We start from the raw sequence: 17,860 nt of genomic DNA on the forward strand, positions 1-17,860 counted from the left end.
CTCGATCATGTCGTCAGACCGGCTTGTGCGAGCCCGAGTTTGTTTCGGTTTGTTGTCACGCGATGTTCTGCCTTCATTAAACTGTCGCACCCACGAACGCACTTTCGAACATCCATAACTCCATCACCACATGTCTCCTTCAACTGTCGATGAGTTTCAATTGGTTTCACACCACGCAAATTCAGAAAACGAATGATTGCACGCTGTGCAAGTAAGGAAAACGTCGCCATTTTAAGTATTTACAACAGTTCTCATTCTCGCCACTGGCGGTAAAATTCCATCTGCCGTACGGTGCTGCCATCTCTGGGACGTATTGACAATGAACGCGGCCTCGTTTTAAAACAATGCGCATGTTTCTATCTCTTTCCAGTCCGGAGAAAAAAAATCGGAGGCCTTAGAACTTGAATGCACCTCGTACACTGGTCCCTGTGAACATCCATCATACCACAAACAAATAGCGAAGAGTGAACAGTGCTGACACCGTGCTGAAGAGAGTCATTTCGATCCGAAAACGCCACACCCCAGTACTAAATAAATGTCGCGTTGTGACGAGTAGTTCCGGGAAGCAGTGAGCAAAGCGGAGACAGGCTGCGTCTTAGCTTGCCTATGGCTGGCGCAATCGGTCCGCATTTAGTTTGGCACACCATGGCTGGCCCTCGTATACGCTCAGTAGCGTTGAAGTACCTCCTCGATCACGCAGTACTAGTTGGAGGCTGCTTTAACCCAACGAATATAAACTTAGCTATATTGGTTTTTTATGTGTTGTCCTGGGAAGTAATTCCGAACACGTTTTGCAAATTCTGTCTTCAGCAGCTAATTCGACAATACACATGCAATGGAAATATTTTAGACGTATTTACAAACAGGTCTGACCATATTGACAGTGTCAGTAGAGAGACTAGGAATAGCGATCATAATGTCATTGTATCGACGATGGTCAATAAAGTTAATAAAAATATGAAGAAGGCTGTATAGAGTAGGTCAACAGTTCTTAGCAATCCTCTTATACAATTAATGGATATTTACTTCCCATACGATGGCTGTAGAGGTATTATGGGCAAAGATGAAAGTAACTGTAAATCGTTCTTTAGAAAAGTATGTACCAAGTAAGGGGATTAAAAACCATGCTTTAAAAATAAGATGTGAAAAAAAACTGAGGTAGTGGAAAACGTTGTGTTCTCGACTTAAAAAAGAACGTGGAAATGTCGACAGGCAAAACTAAAGAAAATACGTACGTATAAAAAGCTCCATGTGTGAAGCATAAGATGTCTGCCATCATAGCTTAGCAAAAGGTCTTGCTGAGAAATCGAGCCCAGTGATACAAATAAGGCCGGCCGGAATGGCCGTGAGATTCTAGGCGCTACAGTCTGGAACCGAGCGACCGCTACGGTCGCAGGTTCGAATCCTGCCTCGGGCATTGATGTGTGTGATGTCCATAGGTAAGTTAGGTTTAATTAGTTCGAAGTTCTAGGCAACTGATGACCTCAGAATTTAAGTCGCATAGTGCTCAGAGCCATTTTTGAATACCAATAAGTGGGTCGAAGGCTTGTACGTCACACATCGACAAGTCTAGTGTGGCAGTAGAAGACAGCAAATGGGAAGCTCAAGTTCTAAATTTAGCGTTTAAAAAATCATTCACGCTGGAGGATCGTAGACACATACCTTCGTTTGATCGTCGCGCAGCCTCCCGTATGGAGAACAAAGAAATAGGCATCCCTGCCGAAGAGAACAAGCTGACACAGTTCGAAACAAGTAAGTCACCAGGTCCAGATGGAATCCCAGTTCTCTACGGCAGAGGCATTAGCAAAAAACAGTAGGTGACTGCTGTCTATAAAAAGGGTAAGGGATCTGACATACAAAATTACATACCTATTTCCTTAAGACTGGTCGGGCGCAGAATTCTTAATTTCGAATGTAATAATAATTATAATATAATTAATTTCCCTGATACAGATTCAACCCGGATTTATGAAGCATTGGTCGTGCAAAGCTCAGCTTTCCCTTTCCTCGCACGATATGCCCTACTGCGGACCATTAACAGAAGTCCGAACATACTGAAAACGTTCTCAAATATGTGAGTGGCTCGAAGATTTCTTAAGTAACACAACGCAGTACATTTTTTCTGGACGGCACGTGTTCATCAGAGACAAGGGTATCGTCAGGTTAGCCCCAGAGAAGTGTTATAGGACCGTTCTTGTTGCCTATATTATACATAAATGATCTGAGAAAGATAGCGTGAGCAGCATTTTGCGACTGTTTGCTGATGATGCAGGTTAGACACTGGACTCGCATTCGGGAGGACAACGGTTCAATCGCGCGTCCGGCCATCCTGATTTAGGTTTTCCGTGATTTCCCTAAATCATTCCAGGCAAATGCCGGGATGGTTCCTCTGAAAGGGCACGGCCGACTTCCTTCCCCATCCTTCCCTACTCCGATGAGACCGATGATCACGCTGTCTGGTCTCCTTCCCCAAACCAACCAACCAACCTGATGATGCTGTAGTGTAAGCGAAAGTGTCGTCGTTCGGTACTATATGGGAATACAGGATAATTTTGACGGCTTGTTTAAACGTAGAAAATGTAGATAATTGCAGATGAGTAGGAAAAACAATCGTGTAACGTTCGAATACAGTATTAGTGGTGTGCTGCTTGACACAATCGCGTTGATTGCACTACTGGCCATTAAAATTGCTACACCACGAAGATGACGTGCTACAGGCTCGAAATTAACCGACAGGAAGAAGATGCTGTGGTACGAAAATGATTAGCTTTTCAGAGCATTCACACAAGGTTCGCGCCGGTGGCGACACCTACAGCGTGTTGACATGAGGAAAGTTTCCAACCGCTTTCTCATACACAAACAGCAGTTAACCGGCGTTGCCTGGTAAAACGTAGTTGTGATGCCTCGTGTAAGGAGGAGAAATGCGTACCAGCACGTTTACGACTTGGATAAAGGTCGGATTGTAGCCTATCGCGATTGCGGTCGTATCGCGACATTGCTGCTTGCGTTGGTCGAGATCCAATGACTGTTAGCGGAATATGGAATCGGTGGGTTCAAGAGTAATACGGAACGCCGTGCTGGATCCCAACGGCCACGTATCATTAGCAGTCGAGATGACAGGCATCTTATCCGCATGGCTGTAACGGATCGTGCACCCACGTCTCGATCCTTGAGTCAACAGATGGGGACGTTTGCAAGACAACAACCATCTGCACAAACAGTTCGACGACGTTTGCAGCAGCATGGACTATCAGCTCGGAGACCATGGCTGCAGTTACCCTTGACGCTGCATCACAGACAGAAGCGCCTGCCATGGTGTACTCAACGGCGAACTTGGGTGCACGAATGGCAAAACGTCATTTTTTCGGATGAATCCATGTTCTGTTTACAGCATCGTGATGGTCGTATCCGTGATTGGCGATATCGCGATGAACGCATATTGGAAGCGTGTATTCTTCATCGCCATACTGGTGTATCAGCCGGCGTGTTGGTATGGGGTGCCATTGGTTACACGTCTCTGTCACCTCTTGTTCGCGTTGACGCCACGTTGAACAGTGGACGTTACATTTCAGATGTGCTACGCCCCATGGCTCTGCCCTTCATTCGATCCCTGCTGAACCCTACATTTCAGCAGGATAATGCACGACCGCCCGCATCTCGTGGTCGTGCGGTAGCGTTCTCGCTTCCCACGCCCGGATTCCCGGGTTCGATTCCCGGCGGGGTCAGGGATTTTCTCTGCCTCGTGATAGCTGGGTGTTGTGTGCTGTCCTTAGGTTAGTTAGGTTTAAGTAGTTCTAAGTTCTAGGGGACTGATGACCATAGATGTTAAGTCCCATAGTGCTCAGAGCCATTTGAACCATTTGATAATGCACGACAGCATGTTGCAGGTCCTTGCGAGCCTTTCTGGATACAGAAAATCTTTGACTGTTGCCCTGGCCAGCACATTCTCCAGATCTCTCACCAACTGAAAACGTCTGGTCAATGGTGGCCGAGCAACTGGCTCGTCACAATACGCCAGTCACTACTCTTGGTGAACTGTGGTATCGTGTTGAAGCTGCATGGGCAACTGCACCTGTACATGCCATCCAAGCTCTGTTTGACTCAATGCCCAGGCGTATCAAGGCCGTTATTACGGTCAGAAGTGGTTGTTCTGGGTACTGATTTCTCGCGGTCTATGCACCCAAATTGCGTGAAAATGTAATCACATGTCAGTTCTAGTATAATATGTTTGTCAAATGAATGCCTGTTTATCATCTGCATTTCTTCTTGGTGTAGCAATTTTAATGACCAGTACTGTAAATATGTGGGAGCAACGTCGCAAAGCAATACCAAATCGAATGAGAACGTAAGGTCTGTAGTATGGAAGATGAAACATCGATTTCGTTTAACTAAGAAAACTCAGGGAAGTATAGCTCAACTGTAAATCAGAACGTCAATATAATGGCATTACAGCCCCTTCTTGAGTGCTGCTCGTGTGTTCGAGATCCCCAACAAGAAGTTGAATTAAAGGAAGACATCGAAGTGATTCAGAGGTGTGCTGCTAGGTTTTGCACCAGTAGTTTCGATCAACACGCGAGTATTGCGTAGGTGTTAGTGAACTCAAATGGAAATCCCTGGAGAAAACGCAACCTCCTCCTCGCGAAAATTGTTGATAAAATTATAGAACCCTGATCCGTACTTGACCACGCGTAAGGACCGCGAAGACAAGAAATTTGCACTCGTACTGAGGCACATAGACAGTCGCCGGCCGTTATGGCCGAGCGGTTCTACGCGCTTCAGTCCGGAACCGCGCTGCTGCTACGGTCGCAGGTTCGAATCCTGCCTCGGGCATGGATGTGTGTGATGTCCTTAGGTTAGTTAGGTTTAACTATTTCGAAGTCTAGGGGACTAATGACCTCAGATGTTAAGTCCCATAGCCCTTAGAGCCATCTGAATATTGACAGTCGTTTCCCCTCGCTTTATTTTCGACTGGAACAGGAAGCGAAACGACTAGTTGTCATGTGAGGTACCTTCCGCCATCCACCACATGGTGGCTTGCGGTGTGTGTATACGGATATACACTACTGGCCATTAAAATTTCTACACCAAGAAGAAATACAGATGATAAACGGGTATTCATTGGACAAATATATTATACTAGAACTGACATGTGATTACATTTTCACGTAATTTGGGGGCATATATCCTGAGAAATCAGAACCCAGAACAACCACCTCTGGCCGTAATAACGGCCTTGATACGCCTGGGCATTGAGTCAAACAGAGCTTGGATGGCGAGTACAGGTACAGCTGCCCATGCAGCTTCAACACGATACCACAGTTCATCAAGAGTGGTGCAGCGTAAAGGGTAACGGGAGCCATAGTCTTCGAGCTGATAGTCCATGCTACTGCAAGCGTCGTCGAACTGTTCGTGCAGATGGTTGTTGCCTTGCAAACGTTCCCATCCGTTGACTCAGGGATCGAGCCGTGGCTGCAAGATCCGTTACAGACATGAGGACAAGTTGCCTGTCATCTCGAATGCTAGTGATTTGAGGTCGTCGCGATCCAGCACGGCGGTCCGTATTACCCTCCTGAACCCACTAATTCCATATTATGCTAACAGTCATTGGATCTCGACTAGCGCGAGCAGCAATGTTGCGATACGATAAACCGCAATCGCGATAGGCTACAATCCGACCTTTATCAAAGTCGGAAACGTGATGGTACGCATTTCTCCTCCTTACGAGAGGCATCACAACAACGTTTCACCAGGCAACACCTGTCAACTGCGGTTTGTGTATGAGAAATCGGTTGGAAACTTTCCTCATGTCAGCACGTTGTAGGTGTCGAACCTTGTGTGAATGCTCTGAAAAGCTAATCATTTGCATATCACACCATCCTCTTCCTGTCGGTTAAATTTTGCGTCTGTAGCACGTCATCTTCGTGATGTAGCAATTTTAAAGGCCAGTAGTGTATAAGCAGGTGTGGACAATGACTGCTGGTGATTAAACTGAACTGTAACATTCAACTGAACAGATAAAGACAACTTCGTGGTTACTATAATAATAATAATAAAGATTTTATTGTCTTTAGGCCATTACAGCAATTGACAACGTCAAATGAAGTTACAATTTATAATACAGTGTGATAAGGTATTGACTACTGAAATACACTCCTGGAAATGGAAAAAAGAACACATTGACACCGGTGTGTCAGACCCACCATACTTCCTACAGACACTGAGAGAGGGCTGTACAAGCAATGATCACACGCACGGCACAGCAGACACACCATGAACCGCGGTGTTGGCCGTCGAATGGCGCTAGCTGCGCAGCATTTGTGCACCGCCGCCGTCAGTGTCAGCCAGTTTGCCGTGGCATACGGAGCTCCATCGCAGTCTTTAACACTGGTAGCATGCTGCGACAGCGTGGACGTGAACCGTATGTGCAGTTGACGGACTTTGAGCGAGGGCGTATAGTGGGCATGCGGGAGGCCGGGTGGACGTACCGCCGAATTGCTCAACACGTGGGGCGTGAGGTCTCCACAGTACATCGATGTTGTCGCCAGTGGTCGGCGGAAGGTGCACGTGCCCGTCGACCTGGGACCGGACCGCAGCAACGCACGGATGCACGCCAAGACCGTAGGATCCTACGCAGTGCCCTAGGGGACCGCACCGCCACTTCCCAGCAAATTAGGGGCACTGTTGCTGCTGGGGTATTGGCTAGGACCATTCGCAACCGTCTCCATGAAGCTGGGCTACGGTCCCGCACACCGTTAGGCCGTCTTCCGCTCACGCCCCAACATCGTGCAGCCCACCTCCAGTGGTGTCGCGACAGGCGTGAATGGAGGGACGAATGGAGACGTGTCGTCTTCAGCGATGAGAGTCGCTTCTGCCTTGGTGCCAATGATGGTCATATGCGTGTTTGGCGCCGTGCAGGTGAGCGCCACAATCAGGACTGCATACGACTGAGGCACACAGGGCCAACACCCGGCATCGTGGTGTGGGGAGCGATCTCCTACACTGGCCGTACACCACTGGTTATCGTCGAGGGGACACTGAATAGTGCACGGTACATCCAAACCGTCATCGAACCCATCGTTATACCATTCCTAGACCGGCAAGGGAACTTGCTGTTCCAACAGGACAATGCACGTCCGCATGTATCCCGTGCCACCCAACGTGCTCTAGAAGGTGTAAGTCAACTACCCTGGCCAGCAAGATCTCCGGATCTGTCCCCCGTTGAGCATGTTTGGGACTGGATGAAGCGTCGACTCACGCGGTCTGCACGTCCAGCACGAACGCTGGTCCAACTGAGGCGCCAGGTGGAAATGGCATGGCAAGCCGTTCCACAGGACTACATCCAGCATCTCTACGATCGTCTCCATGGGAGAATAGCAGCCTGCATTGCTGCGAAAGGTGGATATACACTGTACTAGTGCTGACATTGTGCATGCTCTGTTGCCTGTGTCTATGTGCCTGTGGTTCTGTCAGTGTGATCATGTGATGTATCTGACCCCAGGAATGTGTCAATAAAGTTTCCCCTTCCTGGGACAATGAATTCACGGTGTTCTTATTTCAATTTCCAGGAGTGTATTTTAGCTTATATTACAATAAATGTACAGTGGGTCATCTGTTGGATTACTGCATTTTACAGTTGAAGAATTCATTGGTATCATAGAACGGGTGGGCAATAAACCATTCATGCAGTCTTTCTTTGAATGTATGTTCAGGAAGATCCTGTATGGCATGTGGCAGCTTATTAAATAGCTTGTGTCCTGTGACTTCATAGCTATTTATTGATTTTGATAGTCTGTGGTAAGGCGTGTATATGTGTTTGATGCTTCTTGTGTTGTAACAATGTACATTTTCTCTACGTTTCACATCTTGTAGGTTGTTCTTCGTAAAGATTAAGACATTGTATATATAGAGGTTTATTACAGTCATAATTTTTTGTTCAGTAAATAAGGGTTTGCAGTGAGCCTTATGTGAAGAATTTGTAATTATCCTAATGGCTTTCTTCTGCAATAATAGGATGTCATGTATATGACTACAGTTACCCCACAAGATAATGCCATAGGATATTATACTCTGGAAAAATGCAAAATAAGATGATCTGATGTATGTTTCAGGTACACAATTTCTGAGTTGTCTTAATAAATAAATTACTCTAGATAGTTTACTACTAATATAGTTTACATGTTGGCCCCAGGATAACTTTTCGTCTAAATAAACTCCCAGGAATTTAACAGAACTAGGGTCATCAGATAGTGGCTTGTCTCTTAGAGTGAAGATTATCTGCTGAGTTTTATTTTCATTTAGCAGGAAACCATTTGCTCTGAACCAATATGCTGCATGAGTGAGTGTATTTTCAGCACAGGTTTTAAGATCATTAAGATTGTTACTGCTATGGAGAAAAGTCGTATCATCTGCATACAATACAGTGGTGGATCTAATAAACGAGGGGAGGTCATTGATCATTATCAGAAACAGGAAGGGCCCCAGTACAGATCCCTGAGGCACACCTACTTTAACATTTTCTATGTTTGACATTTCCTTACCAACACAAACTACCTGTTTACGGTTGTTGAGATAAGCTTTTAATAGTCTGAGACTGTTTTCTTTGATGCCGTAGAATTCTAGTTTCTCTAGTAGTGGCATGTGCTCAACACAGTCGAAGGCCTTGCTTAGGTCACAGAATGAGACCTGAACAAAGCCTTTGTTCTCAAAAACTTTGAGGATGTAACTGACTACCGTGTTGATTGCATCAATGGTCGACAGATTCTTCCTAAACCCATATTGTGTAGCATTAATTATTCCTAGGTTCTCAAAGTGAGATGATAATTGTTGGTACATGATGCATTCTATTACCTTGGAGAATGCGGGTACTATTGAAACAGGCCTGTAGCTAGATGGAGAGTCTTTATCTCCCTTTTTGTATACTGGGACGATCCTAGACAGTTTTAACTCATCAGGAAAATATCCCTCAAGTAAGCACTTGTTTATGCAATGGGTTAAGGGGTAGAGAATGCGGTCACACACTTTTTTTAGCAGGTTGCATGATATGCCATATATATCTAAGCTATCAGATGATTTCAGTTGTTTTATGAGCCCTTGTACATATCTAGGCGATACTTCGGAGAAGGTTACCATGCTTGTATTTAGTGACTGTCTACCCCAATTTTGGGAGAGTAACTCTGATGGACTAATGTCTGGTTTGATTATTGCGTCTCCTATTTCTTTCACTGAATTAATAAAAAACTCATTGAGTGTTTGTGGTGGGATATTAATTTTTTCTTTTTTAGTATCTCTGGCGGCAATGTTAATTACTTTCCAAGCAGTTTTGTATTTATTGGTGGAATTATGTATGCTGTTGGCATTGTAGGTTTTTTTGGCTTGCAGGATAGCTTTTTTGTATTCATTCCTGCATTCCACATAGGCTGATTTGACACAGTCAGACTTTATACTATTGTATATGTTGTACAGTAACAAAACTTGTTTCTTTAGATCTGTCAGCTGTTTATTGTACCATATATTTTGTCTGTTTTGAGATCTGGATTTGTGGCTGCTGTCCATTATTTTGATTTTCTTTATGGGAATACTATGGTTAAATAGGGTCAAGAATGCATTAAAAAATCTATCAAATATTATTTTGGCTGGCAGGTCATTACTTGATGTGTAATGTCCATCGACACTACAATGGCGAAACCAGTCTCTGTCAGCAAGGGAATTACGAAATGTGTTAATTTTATCCTCAGTTATGGGTCTGGTAATCACAACTGTTGGGACAGGTCTGTTTGCATTGCTCCTATTGAGGGGAATTTTACTTGCATAATTTAGAGATACGGAGTCATGGTCAGAGAATGGGAACACTACAACTTTGCATGTGTTTTCAGTGGTCTTGAAGTTTACAAAGATGTTATCTAAACATGCTTTGTTTCTTGTGGGCCTGTTATTAACATGATATAAATTGTATTGTCTTAGTAAGTTTTCCAGATCTGCAACACTACCCTTACATTTAGTAACATCAAAATCAGCATTCAAATCACCTCCTATAGCAATATCATAATGTAGCCATTTAATATTACTCAATTCACTCAATAGCATGTCCATTTTTCTAAAAATATGTTAATGCTTCCCTTTGGTGATCTGTACATGGATACTACTATTAGCTTATGACTGTTAATGATTATACCCGTAACTTCAAAGTGCTGTTCATCACACAAGGAATTTAGGTCTAGTTTGGTTATTGTACAATTGAGTGACTGGTTGGAATAAATTGCCACACCACCTCTAATGTGCTCTTTCCTACAGTAGCTATTTACTACACTAAAATTGTCAAATTTGGCAACTGCAAGTTCATTCTCATTAGCCCAGTGTTCACTCAGACAAAAAATATCAAACTGGTTATCCAGACCAAACTCATTTATGATAAGTTCTTTATCTTTCAGTCCTTGAACGTTAAGGTAACATATTTTAAAATCCATGCTCTTATTGCTTACACACTGAACACTATGGTGATTGGTTTTCAAACGTTTTTCAGGGCTTATCTTTTGGATTTCTGCCTCTTGTTGCCTTTTACTAAAAAATTGTTCACTTGAAGTGGTAGCACATCTACTGTTGTATGCCTACTCTTCCCTCCTTGTGATGATATTGTAGATGAAGCTGCTACTAGAGGAATTGATGGAACTTCTGTTATGGTGTCTGGAGGCACTGTTGTGGCATCTAGTGACTGAGGAGATAAGGTGGTTGCTTCTTCTTCTGCTGCTGTTGAATCTTGCTGGTGAAGTGTGGTAGGTACTGCTGCTGCTGCTGCTGTAGGCATTGTTGTGGCAACTGGTGACAGTGGAGATTTGGATGTTGCTTCATCTTCTGCTGCTGTTGAATCCTGTAGATGAAGTGTGGTAGGTACTGCTACTGCAGCAGCATAGACAGGGGCTCGCATTTGAAACACAACGGCATTGATATGAACAGCATTACTACTGGACTGTGTGTAATCTGTAAAATATACGTTGTAACTAAGGGTAATTTCATACGCTGATTTGTGAATTCCTTGTGACCAGTGATCAACGTAAGATTAAACGCCGCCTGATTGGTCTGCATGCACGTCACGAGGTAAGGTATCTACACTCGTGTGCAAAACTTGGCGACTATATTAACTTTCTCGTCACGTATTACTGCCAAGTTATATAGCTCATACAGAGAAAGAACTGCTACACTACAGTTCAGAGGTTAACTATGAGAAATACGCAATGAGACGAAGAGAAATGAAGCTTTTATTCGAACACAATTATCACACTCAAGTCACTACGATTTCTGATGGTCTATTGGGCATTACAGAGGATGGGATATGGTCCATAACAGGGTGTGTGATAACGATAGACGGCAGTGCATCCTCTACAACGTGTGCCCACGCTGGCCACAGAGTTAGTTGGTTGGTTGATTTTTGGGAGGGGACCAAACATCCCGGCGGTGGTTCGAGTCCTTCCTCGGGCATGGGTGTGTGTGTTTGTCTTTAGGATAATTTAGGTTAAGTAGTGTGTAAGCTTAGGGACTGATGACCTTAGCAGTTAAGCCCCATTAGATTTCACACACATTTGAACATTTTTGGGACCAAACAGCGAGGTCATAGGTCCCATCGTATTAGGGAAGGATGGGGAATGAAGTCGGCCGTGTCCTTTCAAAGGAACCATCCCGGCATTTGCCTGAAGCGATTTAGGGAAAACACGGAAAATCTATATCAGTGTGGGTGGACGTGTGTTTGAACCATCGTCCTCCCGCATGTGAGTCCAGTGTTCTAACCACAGTGCAAGTGGCTCGATACAAAATTGATCAGGAATTCTTCTGGCAGGGCGTTACATTCGCCCACCAGCGTGCTTTACAAATGATGGAATGTCATTGGTGCGTGTGGACGTGCTGCAGTAATTATGCCATCACATCCCCCACGTGCTCGTTTGGATTTGAGTATGGGTAACCGGCAGGCCAATCCATTCGGCGAATATCCTCCAGTTCCAGGAGCTGCTTCACCTGCGCTATTCGAAGCAGTCGTCCTTAAGTTTTGCGCACCAGCAGAGTAGACACTACTGGTGAAACACTCTAGGGATGATGCCGGGTGTGAAAGGTGAACCCTAGTGATTTAACATTAAGAGGGCAGAGCGTTATGGCCGAAGATCTGGGAAATGTCAGCCGCTGGTGAGCTCCTCTCGTAATCATCTACGTAAAGTGATTGAAGGACGCTGAAACCACGAGTTGCCGAGAAACTGTTGGACGTCGCAGAGTAATGGCAGAACGTGGCAGCTGGAGACTTTGCTGGTCTGTAAAGCATAATGGGCGGCGATATGAGGCAGATCTGACGATAAAGTAGACAAGGCAACTGCTTCGGAGAGTGCTGCTTGGCGCAGATTTTGAATGTGGAGCACCGCAGCAAAAGACCGCTACGTGTTCCCATCTTCAGCCAATGACATCGCCACTAAGACTGCGGTGAGCACGGAATCATCGAGAATGGTCCGTGAATCAATCGAAACTTTTTGTTCGGTTGGAAGAACCGTGTTTCTTGTTACACTAGTTCGACTGTCGGGTTTGGATCGGTTGTTATCCAGACGAAAAGGTGCTCGAAAGTCGAAACATGCACCGCGCCATGGATGCAGGCCAGTGGCGGCAGATTTATGCTGTGGGGGACATTCGTCTGGGATTCCATGAAAGTCTAAAGCACGGTAAGAGCTGTTGACTGCTTAACATCCTTGTAGCCCACCTTCATGCTTGGTGTCTGGCGGCGACGGCTTCGGGAATTCCCGCATGGTCCATGTTCCGGCTGCAAGGGGTCTTACCCCTGGTGCAACAGCTTCCGATGTGGACACAAAAAATGATTTCTTATTGGCAAAAGTGTAAGGAATAAAATAGTATAATTAAATTTAGCATTACTTTTTACTGTGCTGGAGAAAGAGGACCTATATTTCATGTGCCCAAAAAAGACTATCCTCTTAAGGTTGCCGCGCGGAGTGGCCGCGTGGTTTAAGGCGCCATGTCACGGATTGCGCGGCCCCTCGCGCCGGAGGTTCGAATCCTCCCTCGGGCATGTGTGTTTGTGGTGTTCTTAGTATAATTTTGTTTAAGTAGTGTTTTAGTCTAGGGACCGATGATCCCTTAGGAATTCACATACACACCTCTTACGATCATTTCCGTGATTTTTAGTTTTAGTCGATGCGCTACTAAGCGTGGCAGGTTGAGTAAATACGAGGGCGTGCTGAAAATTAATGTCACCGAATTTATGTGAAATCTCTTAAAGGTATCTAAATAAATTAAGCGTTATTAACATTCAACACTTTCATTCTTCGTGTCTAAATATTTTCAGCGCTCTGCCGCTAGAGGATTCCGAACTGCAGCGTGTAACATGGCAGCCGGTGCTTGAAGAACAGCGTGGTGAGATCGACTTTCGAGTTCGAAGAGAACCTTCTCATTCACATGACAATGGCAGACCAGAAATGAGCGTTGCGACTTTTGTAACAATCCGGGGCGTTGGGCTCGCTGTCATCGATCATCCTCCATATCGCCGCACTTTGGCCCAACCCAATTTTCATCTGTTTCCAATACTTAAAGAAAACCTTCGTAGACTTCATTTTTCTAGTGATGAAGCGGTGAAAGCAAAGATAAGGTTATGGCAATGAAGTCAAACTTACTGCAGTGAGTATCAGAAATCTGGTCTCTCTTTGGGAGAGACATTGGTAAGGTATAAGATCGGCAAGCTGGGCACATGAGCTGCTGGAGTGGAATGCTGCCCCTGTTTGAGGATACAAAAATGTATTTTCACCATGTTAATTAAAACGGAGCACTGGTAACAACAAAATGATTAGCAATGAGAGTAATTAAAAAAATTTTAAAAGAAAAACATCCTGATGGCCCCAACTTTATATTAATAAAAAATTACTTTAAACAAATGTAACTTTAACATAACTGCGGATCTGAGCTCACTAGTTGTAAAATTAAGTCATTAACAGGTTTTATTAACGTAAAAAATAACAATTTGTAAAAGCTGTTAGGTTTCAAAAACACTCAAATAGCAAGATCTCATAAACACGTGATTAACTACTCGTATTATGAATATCATTTCGCTATATGATGTTATGACAACCTGAAAGATCTACACAGCTATCAGTACATTCTCGACGTTTGGCGGTCACATCGGCCGTGCGTCTGAATTCCGTGCTCGAGAGTTCAAGTGACAACACACAGGAGGGCCTGCGCACACCAGTAACGGCTTCTAGAACACACAATCCCCGTATTAATGCACAGTTCAGTGAAATACTAAAACCACTGGGTAGCGCCAAATGCAGGAAGAGATGTTAAACGTTGTAGTGTTACAACCGAAGTTACTATTAAAGCAATAGTTGATCAAACAATCTCCAATGACGTGGAATTTCACTTAGTAAATTTATAAACCACAACTAATGACCAGACAATCCGCACACACCCTTAAACACCGAAGCACTGTTGGACAGCGCAAAATTGTTACTATTATAGTTGTCAACAAGGAAAAAGTTTACAATTCCAATTTCAATTAACGGCTGAAGTTTTGTACAGAATATAAACTTTGATTCATAAAACTGACCACTTAACATATTAACAATAATAATAAAAGAAGGAATCGCCGAATACCGGCCACACTTGTAATTCAAGATAAATGCAACGGAAACAGGGCACAACGCAGTTAGATGGACTTGCAATATCCAATATCCCGGGCCCACGTCCAAGTTGTTTAAGAAATGACTTGCGATAATCAGAGTGGCTACACAGAGCAATCACATCCAAAACTTCCACCACAAAATTGATCGTCATTTAAAGTTAGTCCAGGAGCTCGCTGTTAACATGCATGACACGACAAACTCCCGCGCTCTCCTCAGGATTCGAGTTAGGCACGACTCTTGAACAGAGTCTATGTTGACCGTTGACTGCTTCCCCAGTCCAGTCCCGCCCGCCGCCAGACCCAGGCGCCGGAATGTCAACACCATGTGTCCTCGCAGTACACCAAGAGCCGACTGACTTACCTCTGTCACTGCCCCGACCGAGTCTCAACTCGATTTTTTTTTTTTTTTTTGGCAGATTCTGACACACAGCGTCACCGGTTCAGATACGGTCCAACAGTCTCGGTAGACAAGTAAGAGAACACTCAAAGCAACGGCTGAATAACAACCGAGCATAGCACTTTGAAGGTTTGGCGGTGGAACTTTGAGTTCCGTGCCACCCTCCGACGGTGGAAGGACAGAGGAGTGGTGCAGTAATGCACCAACTCTGTTGTCAAGGAGAAAATTGGCTGGACGTGAACAGGCCGATGCTAGTGACTGCACGGAAACGGACAGAAAAACGAGGTCGTATTGGGCCTATCGTCAGTCATAGCCCGAATCCGAGTCCTCCAAGATGGTGAGCGGAATGGGGTGTCGGTGCCAGCGCCGTGGAACTGTAGAGCCGATGGTTTGGAGCCCAGCTATTGTCTCACAGAAGACGTCCACTTTTCTGTACAGTTGGTGAGCCTTACGACGAATGGTCGCCTTGAGAAGGGCTGTATTTGTCTCATGCAGAGTGACAATCCTGGTGTAAGACGTGTATATTTCTATTGTCTATTGTCAAACCACAATTTATGAAAGCTGTTTATATTTTATTAGTAGGATTAAGTAGGAATAATTAATATTTGTCATGTTGGAAATAATTGTGGTAGCAGGGAGTGTCTGCACCAAAGTATTGTTGGCAAGAGAGACCACACATTGATATAATTTTAAAAAGGGGCGGGAGAGACAGCGTATGGATACATTTTAAGAAAAGAGCGGGAAAGACCGCGCATTGATTCATTTTGTAATGGTAGCAGGGATTGTCTGCACCGTAAAGCATTGTTGGCAGGAGAGACCGCACTTTAGCGTTCGTAGGAAGTCAGTACTAAGCGAGATGTGAAGCGAGTCGGTAGCAGGTCTGAAGCGAGAGGTTGAGAGGAGCGGCGTGCCTGCCAGCCACCAGCTATGATTTACAAGAGACTATAAACGGATGTACAGAGACATCAGCTAACTGTTAATCATAAGAGGAACTGATATTATTGAATTAATTTTTTGAGAAACTCAAGACTACTGAAGGTATGTTTTCGCATTGCTAGTTGTAAGATTATGGTAAAAAGTAAGTCCGATTTGAACGTTTGTAAAATTATTTCATTCAGAATATAATTAATTTTTGCCAGCAATATTGCATTACTGATTATAATCCATCCCAAAAACCATTAACGTAAAACTTTGAGAGTTGGCAATACTCTCTTAGGATGTAAAGGTTGGCTACAGCGCGCATACACAAGCTCTGGAATCTAAGATATTGTTTTCGCGCCTCACAGCGCACGGATTAACTTGTGGCAGTTTTGAAGCGAGTGTAGGAGCCCGCTTGCTGTGGTGTGCACGTGTGTTGGGCGAGGGGTCGTCGCCGAGCTGCCGTATTGCCTTCTCCGCCAGCAGCGAAACAGGATTTGGTATTGAGTTGATATTTTTTATAATTTGCAGCGCGCTTATTAATTTAAAAAAAAAGGGTTTGTGTATGTGCGTAGCAGCAGACGGTAATTTTGATAATGATAGGAGTTGAATTCTTAAGGGGAAACCATTGTTAGATTAAGTATTGATTTTTGTCATTGATTTCTTTTGTAATTGTCAGGGAATTGTTTCACTATGTATTCAATTGAGAAGTATTTCAGTCTGTCTCAAGAGTTTGATTAATTTGTAATATTGCTTTAATGCCACTGGAGGCAGATTTACAAACGAAGTGATTGTTCAAAGAGCTTCTAGTGTTTTGTTAGTTGAATGAGAAAGAATCGCTTTCAGAACATAGTTTTTTGTTTGGGTTATCATTTATCGAGTTTAGATTTGACCAAACCCTTTCTCTTCAATTACATGTAGTTGTAGTAAACAGCAGCAGCAGCAGCCGCAGCAACAGCAGGAGCCGCCATACAGAACATGCATTGCACTCAGCATGAGTAATAGGTTTTCTTATGTTTTTTTTTATTTAATAATGGAATGCAGCAGATCAAGCAGTGGCAGCAGAAAGACCAAGTAAGTTATTTGTTGCGCACAGGACCAATAAAAAAATATAAGTTTTGGCGATCTCTGTAATAGTAAAGTTAACAAGAGTAGAAGCACGAGATTTTCAGTAGAAAACACGAGATAAGAAGATAGAGCTCGCTACTTTTAACTTTGCCAAATTTTATTGTTGTCAAGAAAAAGTTTAACTATGAATTACGTAACTTCAGTCAAATTAATTAAAGAATAACGTCAGCTTTGCTATTAAAGAATAACGTCAGCTTTGGTAATAAATACAGCCACTTTTTATGACAGCCCACCAGCAGCTAATAGAGTATAGTAAAACAGAGTAAGTATATTCATGTGCGCAGTTCGATGTAGCAGTCAGAGGGCGATCCAGTAACAGTAAAAAAGGTAAGGAACAGTTTTGGGTTATTGCAGGTAACGATTGAGGGCCACGACGACGACTCATACTATGTTTCGTCGAAATAATCAGAAAATCACTTTTAATAAGCAACATTTAAATTTGTATGCGAAGATTGCACTTGTTATTATTATTGAGAAAGAGAATTAATTTCAAAGGGAAGATTTCATTTGTTATTACTAAGCTAGAGATAGAAATCCTAAGGGAAGGTTTCATATGTTATTGTAGAAGGGAAGGTTGCGTAGCAAAAGAGATATAGAGGAGACGGGAGGGTTTCACTGGTGAGTGGAGGGGCGTGAAGATTCCACCTGAGAACTTTATTCTGTAGGCGCTGGAGCGTCATCATCCGTCCGGGACTTACTAATCGTGGCCCACGCAGAGAAACCGTACTTTTTTTTTTAATCTCATTTTGTTCGCTTTTGTT

This window comes from Schistocerca cancellata, chromosome 1, assembly GCF_023864275.1.
Source record: "Schistocerca cancellata isolate TAMUIC-IGC-003103 chromosome 1, iqSchCanc2.1, whole genome shotgun sequence".
Taxonomy (NCBI): Eukaryota; Metazoa; Arthropoda; class Insecta; order Orthoptera; family Acrididae; genus Schistocerca; species Schistocerca cancellata.